The sequence below is a fragment of the Lissotriton vulgaris genome, chromosome 3_1 (genome assembly GCF_964263255.1).
Source record: "Lissotriton vulgaris chromosome 3_1, aLisVul1.2, whole genome shotgun sequence".
In the NCBI taxonomy this organism is placed as follows: Eukaryota; Metazoa; Chordata; class Amphibia; order Caudata; family Salamandridae; genus Lissotriton; species Lissotriton vulgaris.
The window spans coordinates 1293576324-1293590428 of NC_141689.1; positions in this window are offsets into that span (position 1 = coordinate 1293576324).

A 14105-nucleotide genomic window follows, 5' to 3' on the forward strand; every position below is an offset into this window, starting at 1 on the left:
TAAGTCTCTCCTGAGAATGCAGAATAAACGCCTCACGAACCGGTGTACACTGACTTTTCCTTGAGGGACTTATATGTCAATCCATATATCCATATATCCAATCATATATCATCCTTCTATCCATTTATCCATCCATCCATATATCCATCCATCCATATATAAATATATCCATCGATCCATCTATCCATCCATCCATATATCCATCCATCCATTCATATATCCATCCATCCATTCATATATCCATCTATCCATATATCTATCCATCCATCCATATATCCATCCATCCATGCCTCCATCCTTATATCCGGTACAAAATCTGAATCAATCAAACTCTCACACCCAGTCAAAATATCTGGGTTTAATCCATCACCGTTCTTTAGCCCACTCTGCCACCCAAATTCAGACATGGCTATATGCAAATCAGTCTGACCCTGTGCCTCATGGGAACAGTCCAGCCTGAACTGCCAAGCCATGTCATCCTTATATCCATCATCCATCCATCCATATATCCATATATCTATCCACCCATCCAAATATCCATCCATCTATCCATATATTCTTCCATCCATATATCCATCGATCCATATATCCATCCATCCATCATCCATATATCCATATATCAATATATCCATCCATATATCCATATATAGATCCATCGATAAATGTTATCCTATTGGGGATTGGGCAAGCTCTCGAAAAGGGGACTCCCCTGTATAAACATAGGCATTTTTTATTTGTTGTAATGACTGCTGCACATTTATGTATCTCAACAGACTGGCTGTAATCGGAGCCTCCAGTATTTGAATTCTGGAGGGCTAAACTGTATAATCTGTTTAATTTGAAATGGAGTCTTTATTCTGTTAAGGGAGCAAGAAAGCGCAACATGGGTATGCCTATTAGGAGGATTTTTTATGATTATATGGAGATATGATGTTTGATGTATTTTTCTTTTTTTTTGTTTCTTGTTTTTTGTTTTCTTTTCTCCCTTCTTCACACTTAAAGACTTTGTGCTCTGTCCCATATACTGCAACTGCGGAATAATAAAAATATATTTTAAAAAAAACATATATCCATCCATCCATATATCCATCCATATATCCAGCCATCCATATATCCATTCATCCACCCATATATCCATCCATTCATCCACCCATATATCCATCCATTTATCCATAAATATATCTATATATCCATCCATATATCCATATATACATCCATATATCTATCCATCCATATATTCATCCATGTATCCATCCATCCATATATATCAACATATGCATATATCCATATATCCATCCATATATCCATTCATATATCCATATAACCATCCATCCATATATCCATACATCCATCCGTCTATCCATTTATCCATCCATCCATATATATATATATATATATATATATATATATATATATATATATATATATATATATATATATATATTACCTACTGGCGGTCGCCAGTAGGTAGTTATAGTTAGGATAATTTTCAATGTTAAATCTCAACATTCTATTTTGAATAACTTTGGCGCCGGTTGACGAATCTGCCTGATATTTTCAGGAAAATGGTCTCATGGCGGTCCGGTCCTTCCCTGAAAGTTTGGGGGGGATTCGTCAAGCGGGGGCCGAGATAAAAGGGGGGTCCCAAAACGCGTTTTCCCCATGTTAATTTCCATAGGGCGGTCGATTTCACTTTTAGCCCGAACGGCTGAATGGATTTCCACCAAACTTGGCAAAATTGTAGGGACTGGTAGCCCGATGTGCCTTTGCTATGTCTCAAGATATGTGCTCCAGTGGATTTTGAGTAATTTAGGTTCAAAAAAATATATATATCTATAGGCGCTCTCCCGTGCGCGCACGGGAGTGCGCTCCAGGCGCGACACGCGACTTGCGCGCAGGAAGCTGATTGGATCTCAGTTGTCTGTAAACATTCTAAACAGTGCGGAGCGGCCGCCATCTTGTGTCTCGGTAAAATCGAGACACAAGGGGTTTGAAAAAAAAAGGGGCAAATGACCATAAGGGGGAAGAGTAGACCCCCTCTGACCCCCTAGGTTTGATGTAGGGACTAAAATAGGGTCCTGCAGGGCATTAAAAAATTTTTTTCGTTTTGCGCGGGGGAAGCGCATGGTACGCGCACCGGAAGCACGGGGAAAATCCAGGACCATATTTATGAAGGCCTTGCGCTGTTAGTTTTGCGCTTCCTGTGCGTCAATTTTTGTGACGCACCAGCGGTGTAAAAAAATGCGCATTGTTATGCAATATTTAAAAAGTGACGCATCTATCTAGATGCGTCACTTTTTAAATATAGTGCAACGAGGTACATTTTATTACACTGCTGGTGTTATGCGTCACTTTTCTGTGCGCACTCCTTATGACATTCCAGATGTGTCATATTTAATGTATGACGAATCATGTTGCAGATACAATATGGCGCAGAGTTTTAAAAAGTGACCCATGTACCTAGATGCGTCACTTTTTAAAAATAGCGTCAGGTATAATGTATGCAGAGGGGGTGTTCTCCCGCAAAAAGCTTTGTAATAGCGACGCAGTGAAATCTTTGAGATTTCACTGCGTCAGTTTTAGGATGCTGTTGCGTCAAAATCTTGTGCCTGCTTTACAGCAGGTGTTAGACTGAGGCAAGACCTTTCATATGCTGCTTTCCCCATTTGAAAGGACACATTACTGGAGTTGCGTCACTTTTGTGACGCACTCCAGCAATGCGTTACTTGGAATGTCATAAGGAGTGCGCACAGAAAAGTGACGCATTGCACCAGTAGTGTAAAAAAATGTGTTGCGTTGCGTTATATTTAAAAAGTGAGGTATCTAGGTAGATGGGTCACTTTTTAAAATCAAGCGCCACATTATATCTGCGTGAGGTATAATGCATGCAGAGGGGGTGTTCCCCCACAAAAAGCTTTGTAATAGCGACGCAGTGAAATGTTTGAGATTTCACTGCGTCACTTTTAGGATGCTGTTGCATCCTTTAAATATAGTGCAACGAGGCACATTTTATTACACTGCTGGTGTGATGCGTCACTTTTCTGTACACAGTCCTTATGACATTCCAGATGTGTCATATTTAATGTATGACGAATCATGTTGCAAGGAGTTACAGATACGTCAGTATTTCTGACATATGTGTAAACATAAAAGTGATGCGAGGCCGGCGCAAAATTTTGACGCAATAGCATCCTAAAAGTGACGCAGGGAAATCTCATAGATTTCAGTACGTTGTTATTACCAAGCTTTTTGCGAGGGATTGCCCCCTCTGCATACATTATACCTGATGCAGATACAATATGGCGCAGAGTTTTAAAAAGTGACCCATGTACCTAGATGCGTCACTTTTAAAAAAATAGTGTCAGGTATAATGCATGCAGAGGGGGTGTTCCTTGCAAAAAGCTTGGTAATAATGACGCAGTGCGTCACTTTTAGGATGCAGTTGCGCCAAAATCTTGCGCCTGCTTCACAGCAAACCTTTCACATGGTGCTTTTTCCATGTGAAAGGACACATTACTGGAGTTGCGTCACTTTTGTGACGCACTCCTGCAATGCGTTACTTTTGTGTTTACAGATATGTCAGAAATACTGACATATCTGTAACTCCTTGCGAATTGATTAGTCATATATTAAATATGACATATGTGGAATGTCATAAGGAGTGCGTCCAGATAAGTGACGCATCGCTATTTTCACGTAGCGATGCGTCACTTTTCAGAAATGAGGCCTCCAGTTTATTCACTGTGTCATAACTTTCTTTTCTAACACTCACCTTCTTTCAGTCCTCCTACTTCACTTCCTTTCACCTCTCATACCTTTCTGTTCTTTCTTACTCATTCTCCTTTCAATTATCAATGCACTATATTTCACTTACTCTTCATTTTTTAAGATTATAGCTCTTTGATGAGAATTGGAGGTAGTTCTGAAAAGAACTTTTGGTTTTCTTCTTTTAACTGAAGAGGAACAAAAACAGGGAATAGAAACTGCTCAACAGGAGCAAAAAGAAAAGAAAAAAATTAGGGGTGGGAAGGGCAGTGATGGTTCTCTAATGCCCGAACCATGAGCAGGACACTTTGCTCCCCATAGGTGAGGAGTTGATTGCAGTATCTGCATCTGACGACCCCATGGTTGAATGCAGGTTGAATGTTTGCTACCTGCCCCTGAGATTGTTCTCTTCTGGAAGAAGTTGCTCCTCCTGTTGATGTAGAGGCCCCATCTCTAGGAACCTCCTGTGCCAGAGCCCTGACACTTTCCCGGGCAAAATTCTGGGGGTGCCTGGTCTCCACATGGCGAATCATGGTGAAGTTGCCAAAAGAGTATTTTTTTAGGGGGTTACCCCGTGACAGGACCTTTTTGCAGATCCTGCACTCTACTTTTGGTGCATTCACCTTCTTCTGGCCTTCTGGAAACTTAAAAAATTTCCAGATGAAATGTCCCTTCACCTTTGGGGTAGGAGGCTCTTCATCAATGAAATCATTGGAGTCATCTTCACTGCTGGATGGTCTGGCAGCCATGATGAATCCAGGAATATGGAGCAGCAAAAAAGGCAGGTCTTTCAGTCACAAAAGTGAAAGAAGAAGTGAAGGAAATGGGTGGGGATTTCATTCATTGTAAAAAAAAACTGTTAGCAACCAATGAAAAGTGTTATTTTAGGGTCACATGACCCGACGCGCTTACGCTGCGCGCTCAGGTGCACTTCCGGGTGCGTTTACGCAGCGCGATCGTAGGCGCTTCCGGGGCGCAAACGTGGCGCGATCGTAGGCGCTTTTGCGTGCGTTTAGGCGCCGCGCACGTAGGCGCTTCCGAGGGCACGTACGTTGCGCGCCGAAGTGACGTCATCAATCTTTAATAGAAATGCATAATCATTTTCCATATTAAAAAAAACAAATTTTATTTGTATGGTACGAAATGTTTTGCATTATTATTAACTTTTCATTCATATTTTTTTTTCACGAACGACAGTTGCGCTCTGGGTGCGCTTTCAGATGAGCGCACGGAGAAGCTTACAGGAGAGCTTAGCTGAAAGCTTCCCCGAGCGCGCACCCAGAGCGCAAAAGAAAAAAATTATAAAAAAAATGAATACTTAAAAAAAAACAGCAAATTGTAAAAAAAAAAAAGGTTAGAAACTCGATATACAAAGGAATTAGCATTTAAATAACTTTGAAATTCACTGAAAAAACCATAGGTTTCACACCAGTTATAGTTAGGAATTTGCATTTAAAAAACCTTTGAAATTCACTGAAAAAACCATAGGTTTCACACCAGTTATAGTTAGGAATTAGCATTTAAAAAACCTATTAAATTCACTGAAAAAACCATAGGTTTCACACCAGTTATAGTTAGCTGGAAATTTTACTGATATAAAACCATTGAAATTCCCACGTTATAGTTAGTCGGACTCACTATAACTTGCGCGTGCAATGCACTGCTGATGACATCACATATTACATCACTCATGACATGGTCAGTGACATCACTCATGACATCACTGATGACACCATCCAGTGAATGTCTGTCTTTCTGAAAAATAAATATGTTTTATATATGTATATGTTAAGGTCGATGGAAGAATAAATGTTTAAATAAGTGTCTAAATGGATGTTTTTAAAAAAAAATTGATTGGTTAACTGGCTTATTAAGTGTATCTTAGTGAATACATATATTAGCGAGTAATGTTTTAATATTTAAATATATGTATCCGTGTTTTACTTTGTGTATAAGTGGCTGCATGGGTTGGTGAGTAGCTACATGTGTGTGTATATGGGTTATTAGATGTTTTTTTAGTATCAGTATGAGTGTCTGTATGGTTTGGTGGGGCTGTTACTTAGCACATAGATGCATCAATGACTGACTCACTGTTTGTATGTGTTTTGAAGACAGCATATGTGCAGGACTGTATGGGTGGATGAGTGTGTATATGTGTGTGTTAGTGAGTGAATGCCTCTCTCACTAGTGTCTTTATGAGTAACTACATATGTTTTAATCTTGTATATATGAGCATTGATGTATATAAGTAAGTATGTGTGAGATTGAGAGATTGAAAGAGTTCCTGTTTAAATAAGTATGTGTTTCTATAAGTGATTGTTTAAGAGAGTAAGTATGTGTAAGTTTCCTTAGAAGTAATGTGCTAATGTGTGTATAGTTGTATATGCAAATAAATGGATGTTTATTAGTTTATTTGCATGTGTGAGTATATGTATGAGTAAGTTTTTGATGACTGTCGGTGTGTAACAGAATGAATAGGGGTATCACTACATATGATGAGTGAGTATATGTATGAGTGAATACATAAAACTGTTGGTGAATGTGTGAAGTTGTATATAGATGGTGAAATTACTGAATTGGTTGTTGTAACTGGTATGGGTATATGCACTTTTTTGAAAATGTTAGTTTCTATTTTTCAATATGTGTTTGAAAGGTTACTTTACAGTGAGAGGAGGTCTGTCACTGTGTCACAAGGATGGTGTCATCAGTGATGTCATGAGTGATGTCACTGACCATGTCATGAGTGATGTAATATGTGATATCATCAGCAGTGCATTGCACGCGCAAGTTATAGTGAGTCCGACTAACTATAACGTGGGAATTTCAATGGTTTTATATCAGTAAAATTTCCAGCTAACTATAACTGGTGTGAAACCTATGGTTTTTTCAGTGTATATATATATATATATTACCTACTGGCTATCGCCAGTAGGTATATATAGTTAGGATTAATTCTCTATGGAACTTTTGAAAATTCTATGTCTAATAACTTTGGCGTTTGTGGACGGAATCGGCTGAAATTTTCAGGAAAATGGCACATTTTGTTTCTGAGCAGCCCTTAAAAATTTGGGGGGGTTTTGTCGAGGGGGGGCCGAGAAAAAAGGGGGGTCCCAAAACGCGTTTTTCCCATGTTAATTTCCATAGGGCGGTTGGACTCACTTTTAGCTCGAACGGCTGAATGGATTTGCACGAAACTTGGCAAAATTGTAGGGACTGTTAGCCCGATGTGCCTTTGCTAGGTCTCAATATATGTGCTCCAGTAGTTTTTGAGAAATTAACGTTCAAAACAAGATATATATCTGTAACAGCGCTCCGGGCTGCGCTCCGGTTCGCTTACTTTTCGCGAAACGGAACTTTGCGCGCAGAAAGCTGATTGGCTCTCCGGTGTCTGTCAACATTCTAAACAGTCCGGAGCGGCCGCCATCTTATCTCTCGGTAGGATCGAGAGAGAAGAAGAGGTGAAAAACGAAGGGGGAATTTAATGAAAGGGGGCAAGGTATACCTCTCTTGACCCCCTAGGAATGATGTTGGGGTTATTAAAGGGTCTCGTGGGGAAAATAAAAAAAAAATATTTTTCACGGTAGAAGCGTTTCCCGGGCCGCGAACTGGGCCGCAAACTGGTAGCGAAACGGGAATTCGCCATTTTGTGTTTCGTTTTAATTAAATTACTAGGTATAAGGGGGTGCGGGAGACGTATCCTGACCCCTTATGTTTTCTGAGGGTGGCTGAGGAGGCTCATATATGTTGATACATGTCTTCGAGCGGCTGTGTGTGAGCTTTTTTTTTTTTTTGCTGCGTGACGTCTGTTAACGTTCGATTCGATGGAAATCAGGAAGTGTTGACCACCATTTTGTCACTGCGAGTAAATATTTTGTTATAAATGAATCCTTATTGATAAACATTGTCTGCGCCATCTTGCCTTTTTGTCCAATGCCACAATTTTCTCGTGCACAGCAGCCATTTTAGATGCCTTGACCAGACCCACTCTCTGCACGCCGTCGATTCTCAGCACGGCTCCCCACCCTCGCAAGCATCTCCCCCACGCACTGGTCACCCCCGCTCTCTCTCTCATGCATCGGCCATATACTTCCCCCCATCTGCGCTGCTCTTCCCTGAGAATCACACTCTGTGCCTGCCCGACACCTCCCTTTCACCCTATTCACTACCGCACCCTCTGACACTCCTCTTCCTCTGTGTCCGATTGTCCAGGCCGGACCCAGGCTATCACCTAGCCCTGCGGATGTAGTTTATGGCCCCAGCTGTAGAGAATCCAGACATGCCAACCCTCCCGATTGATGCGTGAGACTACTGATTTCAGTGCTAGTCTTCCGCCTCCCGATTCCTGCAAGGAAAAATCCGGGGGCATATTACCAACTAGCGATATTTTTTGTCTCTAACTTGTTTAGAGACAAAAATTATCGCCGCACATCGGCGAATTTTATCGCAGATAAACCTTGCTATTAGCAAGGTTTATCGCAAATGCGATAAAAAACGGCCGCAATGCATGAATATCGCTGAAAAGTCAGCGATATTAATGCATTATCCAGCAAATGCTCTTAGCCATGTTATCCACCTTCCATTGGATAACATGGCTAAAAACTGCTCAGGGCAGGTGTTAGCTTTTGGAGATATTCGCGCTTAGCGCGAATATCTCCAAAAGTTGGTAATAGGAGATAGCGATGGTTAGGGACTGTTTCCAGTCGCTAACATCTTGGCACGCCCACTTTGCATGTCATTAGTGATAAATATCACTGACATGCAAAGCGGGGCCCAAGATGGTCGCTATCTCCTTTTAGCTGTCACTAACTGGTGTTAGCGACAGCTTGGTAATAGGGAGATAATTTTATTTCCTTTTTTTTGGCTTTTAAAGCCAAAAAAGCGGAAATAAACCCCCTTGATAATATGCCCCACGATTCCTCGGGGGTTTCAGCTGACAGGGCTTGGTATTGTGTTACGTGCTAATTCTTCCAGGAAACGTCAGAGGGTCGATGCAGGGGTTCTAGAAGGGGTGATAAACCATTTAAGCCTCATGAACAAGCGCATGGTCTTTTAAAGATTTGTGAACTACTCGGGGCGGCGGTGTGTGTGTGCCCTCTTTCAGGAGCGGGGGGGCACTGCCAGCAACTTGCCAGGCCAGGTAGTGTTCAACACGTGCATCACCCTTTCTCTGCCTGCTATTGCGCTCCATGCTTCGGAAAGGTAAGAAAAAGAACGTGCATTTGAGTTTGAAATGTCCGATCCTGTAGCAGTACACTTGCAAAGCCCACACATGACAATAACCCGATTCAAGGCCCCATTCACCCGATTTTTTAAAAATATATAGCACTCCAACAAAGTAGGATTATAAAACTTTATTAACTTTTAAATATAACGAACGCAACAAAAACTGTAAATATATTTAAACATTTTTTTAAATTAACCAGAACTATAACGATAACAACAACAACAATAATAATATAACTTTTATGCCTAAATTACGCAAACATTTAGCTAATCTGCTAAAGGGGGGAGTCGCCATTTCTTTACAATAATCAATAATGAAAAATCAACATCAATAGGGTTGTCCGTATTCCCGATGCAGCACTATATTTATTTATCCATCCGTAGCCTCTCTAATCTCCATTACAATATGTTTCTTGCTGTCGCTAGCTGATGAAAAAACTAAAGTGATAACTTCCTCATCCTTATTTTGTCTTTCTTTGTTCCTTAAGATGTTATCTGTGTCAACCTCTTCCGAGAATGCTGATGCGTTAGGGATTTCCTTGTGTTTCTTAATAGCATTGGTGTCTGCACACTTCTTTGTCAATTCTGTGAACATGATAACTGCTTTATAGACAGACGATATCTTTGTTAAGTCATTAGTGTTAAGTGTGTCTGAAACTACAGTGCCCTTCTGTTTTTCTTTCTTCAGGCTCTACAGAGTTTTGTGTGTTGTTCTTTTGAGCGACAATTATTCCAGAGGTTTCAGGTTCACTTGTTTTGTCTTGCAGTGAGTTAACAGCTTTAGAGACTTCATGTTTATTTGCTATGTCCTGCTGTTCGTCAACTGCTTCAGAGACGTCAGCCTCATTTGTTATGTTTGACTAGATCCTGGACCTGCCCGGCCGCGCCCAAAATGGTGCCGGTGTAAATGAGACTCGTAACTGCTTGTTGTGTACTGGTTGCCCAACCTTGATATCACGAGATACGTATGCAGTTTTGAAGCACATGGCGGAGGCTCGTCTGCTGTAGTGGGGCGCCCCTTATCGTTTCAGTCGCCATTCCGCCCGCTTTTGCTACACTGTGCCTTTTCCGCCATTCAGCTGTTTACCGCCCGCTCTTACGGCTACAGCGTCTCGCTCACCATGTAGTTGAGTTGCTCCCACTCTTGCGGTGCAGCGATAGGCGGCTGCCACAGGACTCTTAAAATGGCGGCCGGCTCTTCGGATTTGGGCCTGGTCCAGTAAAATGGCCCTGGGACACCTTGGAACTCGGACGCTTGTCTGCCAGGGCTTGGGTTCCATTCTCGAAAGCGTCCCCTCAGCCTTGAAGATTGTACAAAAGTCTTGGGGGCCCTCGACTCCCGCAGGCTTCCGGTGGGGAGTGGCTGCCATGATTGCTTGCAGAATGGCCACGACGGAGCTACGAGATGGTGGTGCTCTCATGGTGACGCCAGCTTCAGTCTGAAACATCCAGAAACAAGGTGGGGCTTTCATCGTTTGGGAAAAAAAATGTTTTAATCCAATGAAAAGTGTTATTTTTAGGTCACATGACCTAGTCTTACATCATTAGGAAAACAAAAGTAAAATGAACCAATGAAAAGTTTTATTAACAAGTCACATGACCTGTTATGCTTACGTTACGCGCTGCGCGGCGCGCTCTGGATCGTTTCCGGGAAGCTGCGCCTTGCGCACCGGAGCACTTCCGGGTGCGCTAACGCGGCGCGTCATATGACGCATTACGCGACAACGCAGGTCCAGAATATAGTCAAAATGTCTCCACCAACCAGCGGTCGGAATACAATCGCTTTCAGCAGTCCAAAAAGTTCGGTTAAATCTTAAGAGCGGGAGCAACTCAACTACATGGTGAGCGAGACGCTGTAGTCGCAAGAGCGGGCGGTAAACAGCTGAATGGCGGAAGAGGCACAGAGTACCAAAAGCGGGCGGAATGGCAACTAAAACGGTAAAGGGGCGCCCCACTACAGCGTGTCTTCAGGTCAAACGGATTGTGGGACAAGGTCCAGAATGGAAGAGTCATCAAAAGGGAAAAAATTCCGCCGGACCCCGGGAGCCGGCCGCCTATGTCGGGGGCGATCTCAGGCCACATCAGGGCAACACGACTTGGGGAGGGGGCAGGAGCCAAGCGCCCCCTCTCAGTCCGCGCCATCTCACCGCCCCTCGGGGGCCTCCGTCAAGCGGTTTAGGGAGGCACCGTATCACATTGTTTTCCAATGCAGTCAGGTCCACAAACGGACCCTACTTACTTTGAATAGTGAAGCTGCAGCAGGTGCAAATAAGGTTTAAACAGTGTTACAAGCGCTGCTTAGAACTCTGAAGTATGGCACTCAACATCCAGGACTTATGCCATTTGTGTAAGGCAGTGACATTGAAGCAACTCAGGGACAAAAAGCATGAACGAACATTCACGTATGAAAATCTTATTTGGGGAAGGGGCAGGATCCAAACGCCCCCTCCCAGTTCGCGCCACTACACCGTATGTGGAAAATCTGAAGCCATCGTTCTACAAACTCTCAACGCTTGCTATCAGTGCATGAGTTTCATGCTCGATCGATTGAGCTAGCCGGATCGGGCAATCAAAAGTATAAAATAGTTATGTAAATAGTTATTTAATAAAATGTTTTACCCTGTTTCTTTGCTGGTTGTCTATATTTATAATATTTGCATAGGGTTTGTCGTTATTTTGGGCGGGGTGGGTGGCGGAGTCGAGCTGTCTTGCAGCCCTCATGGTGTGGAGCTCAGTTCATTTCACTATTTTCGTATTTCTCATGAAGGGTTGTTCCTAATGTTTGTATTTTACCGAGGTCAAAAAGAGATCGAATTAGTGGTCTACTGATTTTGCTCGATTACTTTTATTTTTTTACACGATTTTTCACTATCTGCAAAGACTAAACAGAGTATTGCGACTTTGTGCTTGTTTGTAAATAGAGAATGATCCAAAGAGAACCAATTCTAAAACAGTAAATGCTTGGATAACAATCAATCAAATGGAGAGACAAGCAGGTACGACGGATTACAACGGGGGTAAAGGTCTGCGTTAACTACCGTTCACTATCTGCAAAGAGAGAGTACTACTAAGAGAAAAGAGGGGAGGGAGGGGGGGCAGCGTTCAAAGCACATCAGCGTGCATAAACACGAAAACGTTTTTACCTATCACGTACTTGACATTTGACAGCTTTTGATATTTGCTATTAAAAAACCATTGAAATTCACAGAAAAAACCATAGGTTATAGTCCATATATAGTTAGGAATTTGCATTTACAAAACCTTGAAAATTCAATGAAAAAACCATTGGTTATAGAACATATATAGTTAGGAATTTGCATTTACAAAACCTTATTTTACTCGCATAAAACCATTGAAATTCCATATATAGTTAGATGCGCTAACTATATATCGCGCACCCGCAATCCACTGCTGATGATGTCACATATTACATCATTCATGACATGGTCAGTGACATCACTGATGACATCACTGATCACAACATCCAGTGACTGTATGTTTCTGTAAAGTTAAAATATGTCTTACATATTGAAGAATGAGTGGATGTATAAATGTCTGGATGAAGGATTTAGTAGGTGCATGACTGATTGTATGAGGGAGTGATTAAATGTGTCTCACTGAGTGCATGGGTTAGTGATTAAACTGTATTAATTTGTGCATCATTACATCTGTTGTTCTGTAAACTGCTGCATGTGTTGATCAGTAGCTATATGAATAACTATATGGGTTATTGATTGGTTGCTCAAGTATTTGTATGGGAGACTGAGTATGTGTGAGTGGCTGGGAGGTGTGTGACTCTGTGCATAGATGTGTGAGCAGTTGATTCACTAGATGTATGGTTTCAAAAGTGCATGTGGAAACAGCTGTATGGGCGGTTGACTGTGTGCATGAGTGTATTGGTGAGTGAATGGATATCTCAGTGCTACATGTCAAAGTAAGTACATATGTAAAACACAGTACATGTGAGAGTTAACATATATAAATAACTGTGCATTAGAGCCAGTGAATGTGTGAGTGGCTGTATGGATCATTGTGAACTTTTATTAGGGATTATATAAGAGAGTAAATATGTGTTAGAATATGTTTCAATAAGTAAGGTGTGTATAACTGTATAGTTGAGGAATTGGAGGTGTGATTGATTCTTTGCATGACTGTCTAGGTGTATGAGTAACTCCATGGATGAGTGACAATCTGTGAGTGTCTGTTTTCACTGAGTGTATCTAAGGATATATCAGAGTCTGTAGAGGTTCATCGTATTAACACATGAATGATGTCATCTGTGATGTTGTCAGTGATGTCATTTGAGTTGTCATCAGTGATGTCATCAGTGATGTCATTTGAGATGTCATCAGTGATGTCATTTGAGTTGTTATCAGTGATGTCATCAGTGATGTCACTGACCATGTCATGAATGATGTAATATGTGACATCATCAGCAGTGGATTGCGGGTGCGCGATATATAGTTAGCGCATCTAACGATATATGGAATTTCAATGGTTTTATGCGAGTAAAATAAGGTTTTGTAAATGCAAATTCCTAACTATATATGTTCTATAACCAATGGTTTTTTCATTGAATATATATATATATATATATATATATATATATATATATATATATATATATATATATATATATATATATATTACCTACTGGCGATAGCCAGTAGGTATATATAGTTAGGATTTTTTTCCTATGGGATTTTTGAAAATTCTATGTCGAATAACTTTGGCGTTTGACGACAGAATTGGCTGAAATTTTCAGGAAAATGGAACATTTTGTTTTTGAGCAGCCCCTGAAAATTTGGGGGGGTTTCGTCAAGGGGGGGCTGAGAAAAAAGGGGGGTCCCAAAACGTGTTTTTCCCATGCAATTTTCCATAGGGCGGTTGGCCTCACTTTTAGCCTGAACGGCTGAGTGGATTTACACCAAACTTGGCAAAATTGTAGGGACTGGTAGCCCGATGTGCCTTTGCTATGTCTCAAGATATAGGCTCCAGTGGTTTTTACGAAAATTAACTTTGAAAAATATATATTGGGCTACTTTGGGCTATATATATGTTGGAGCCCAAATGTAGCCCAATGTAGCCCAATGTAGCCCAATGTAGCCCAAAGATGG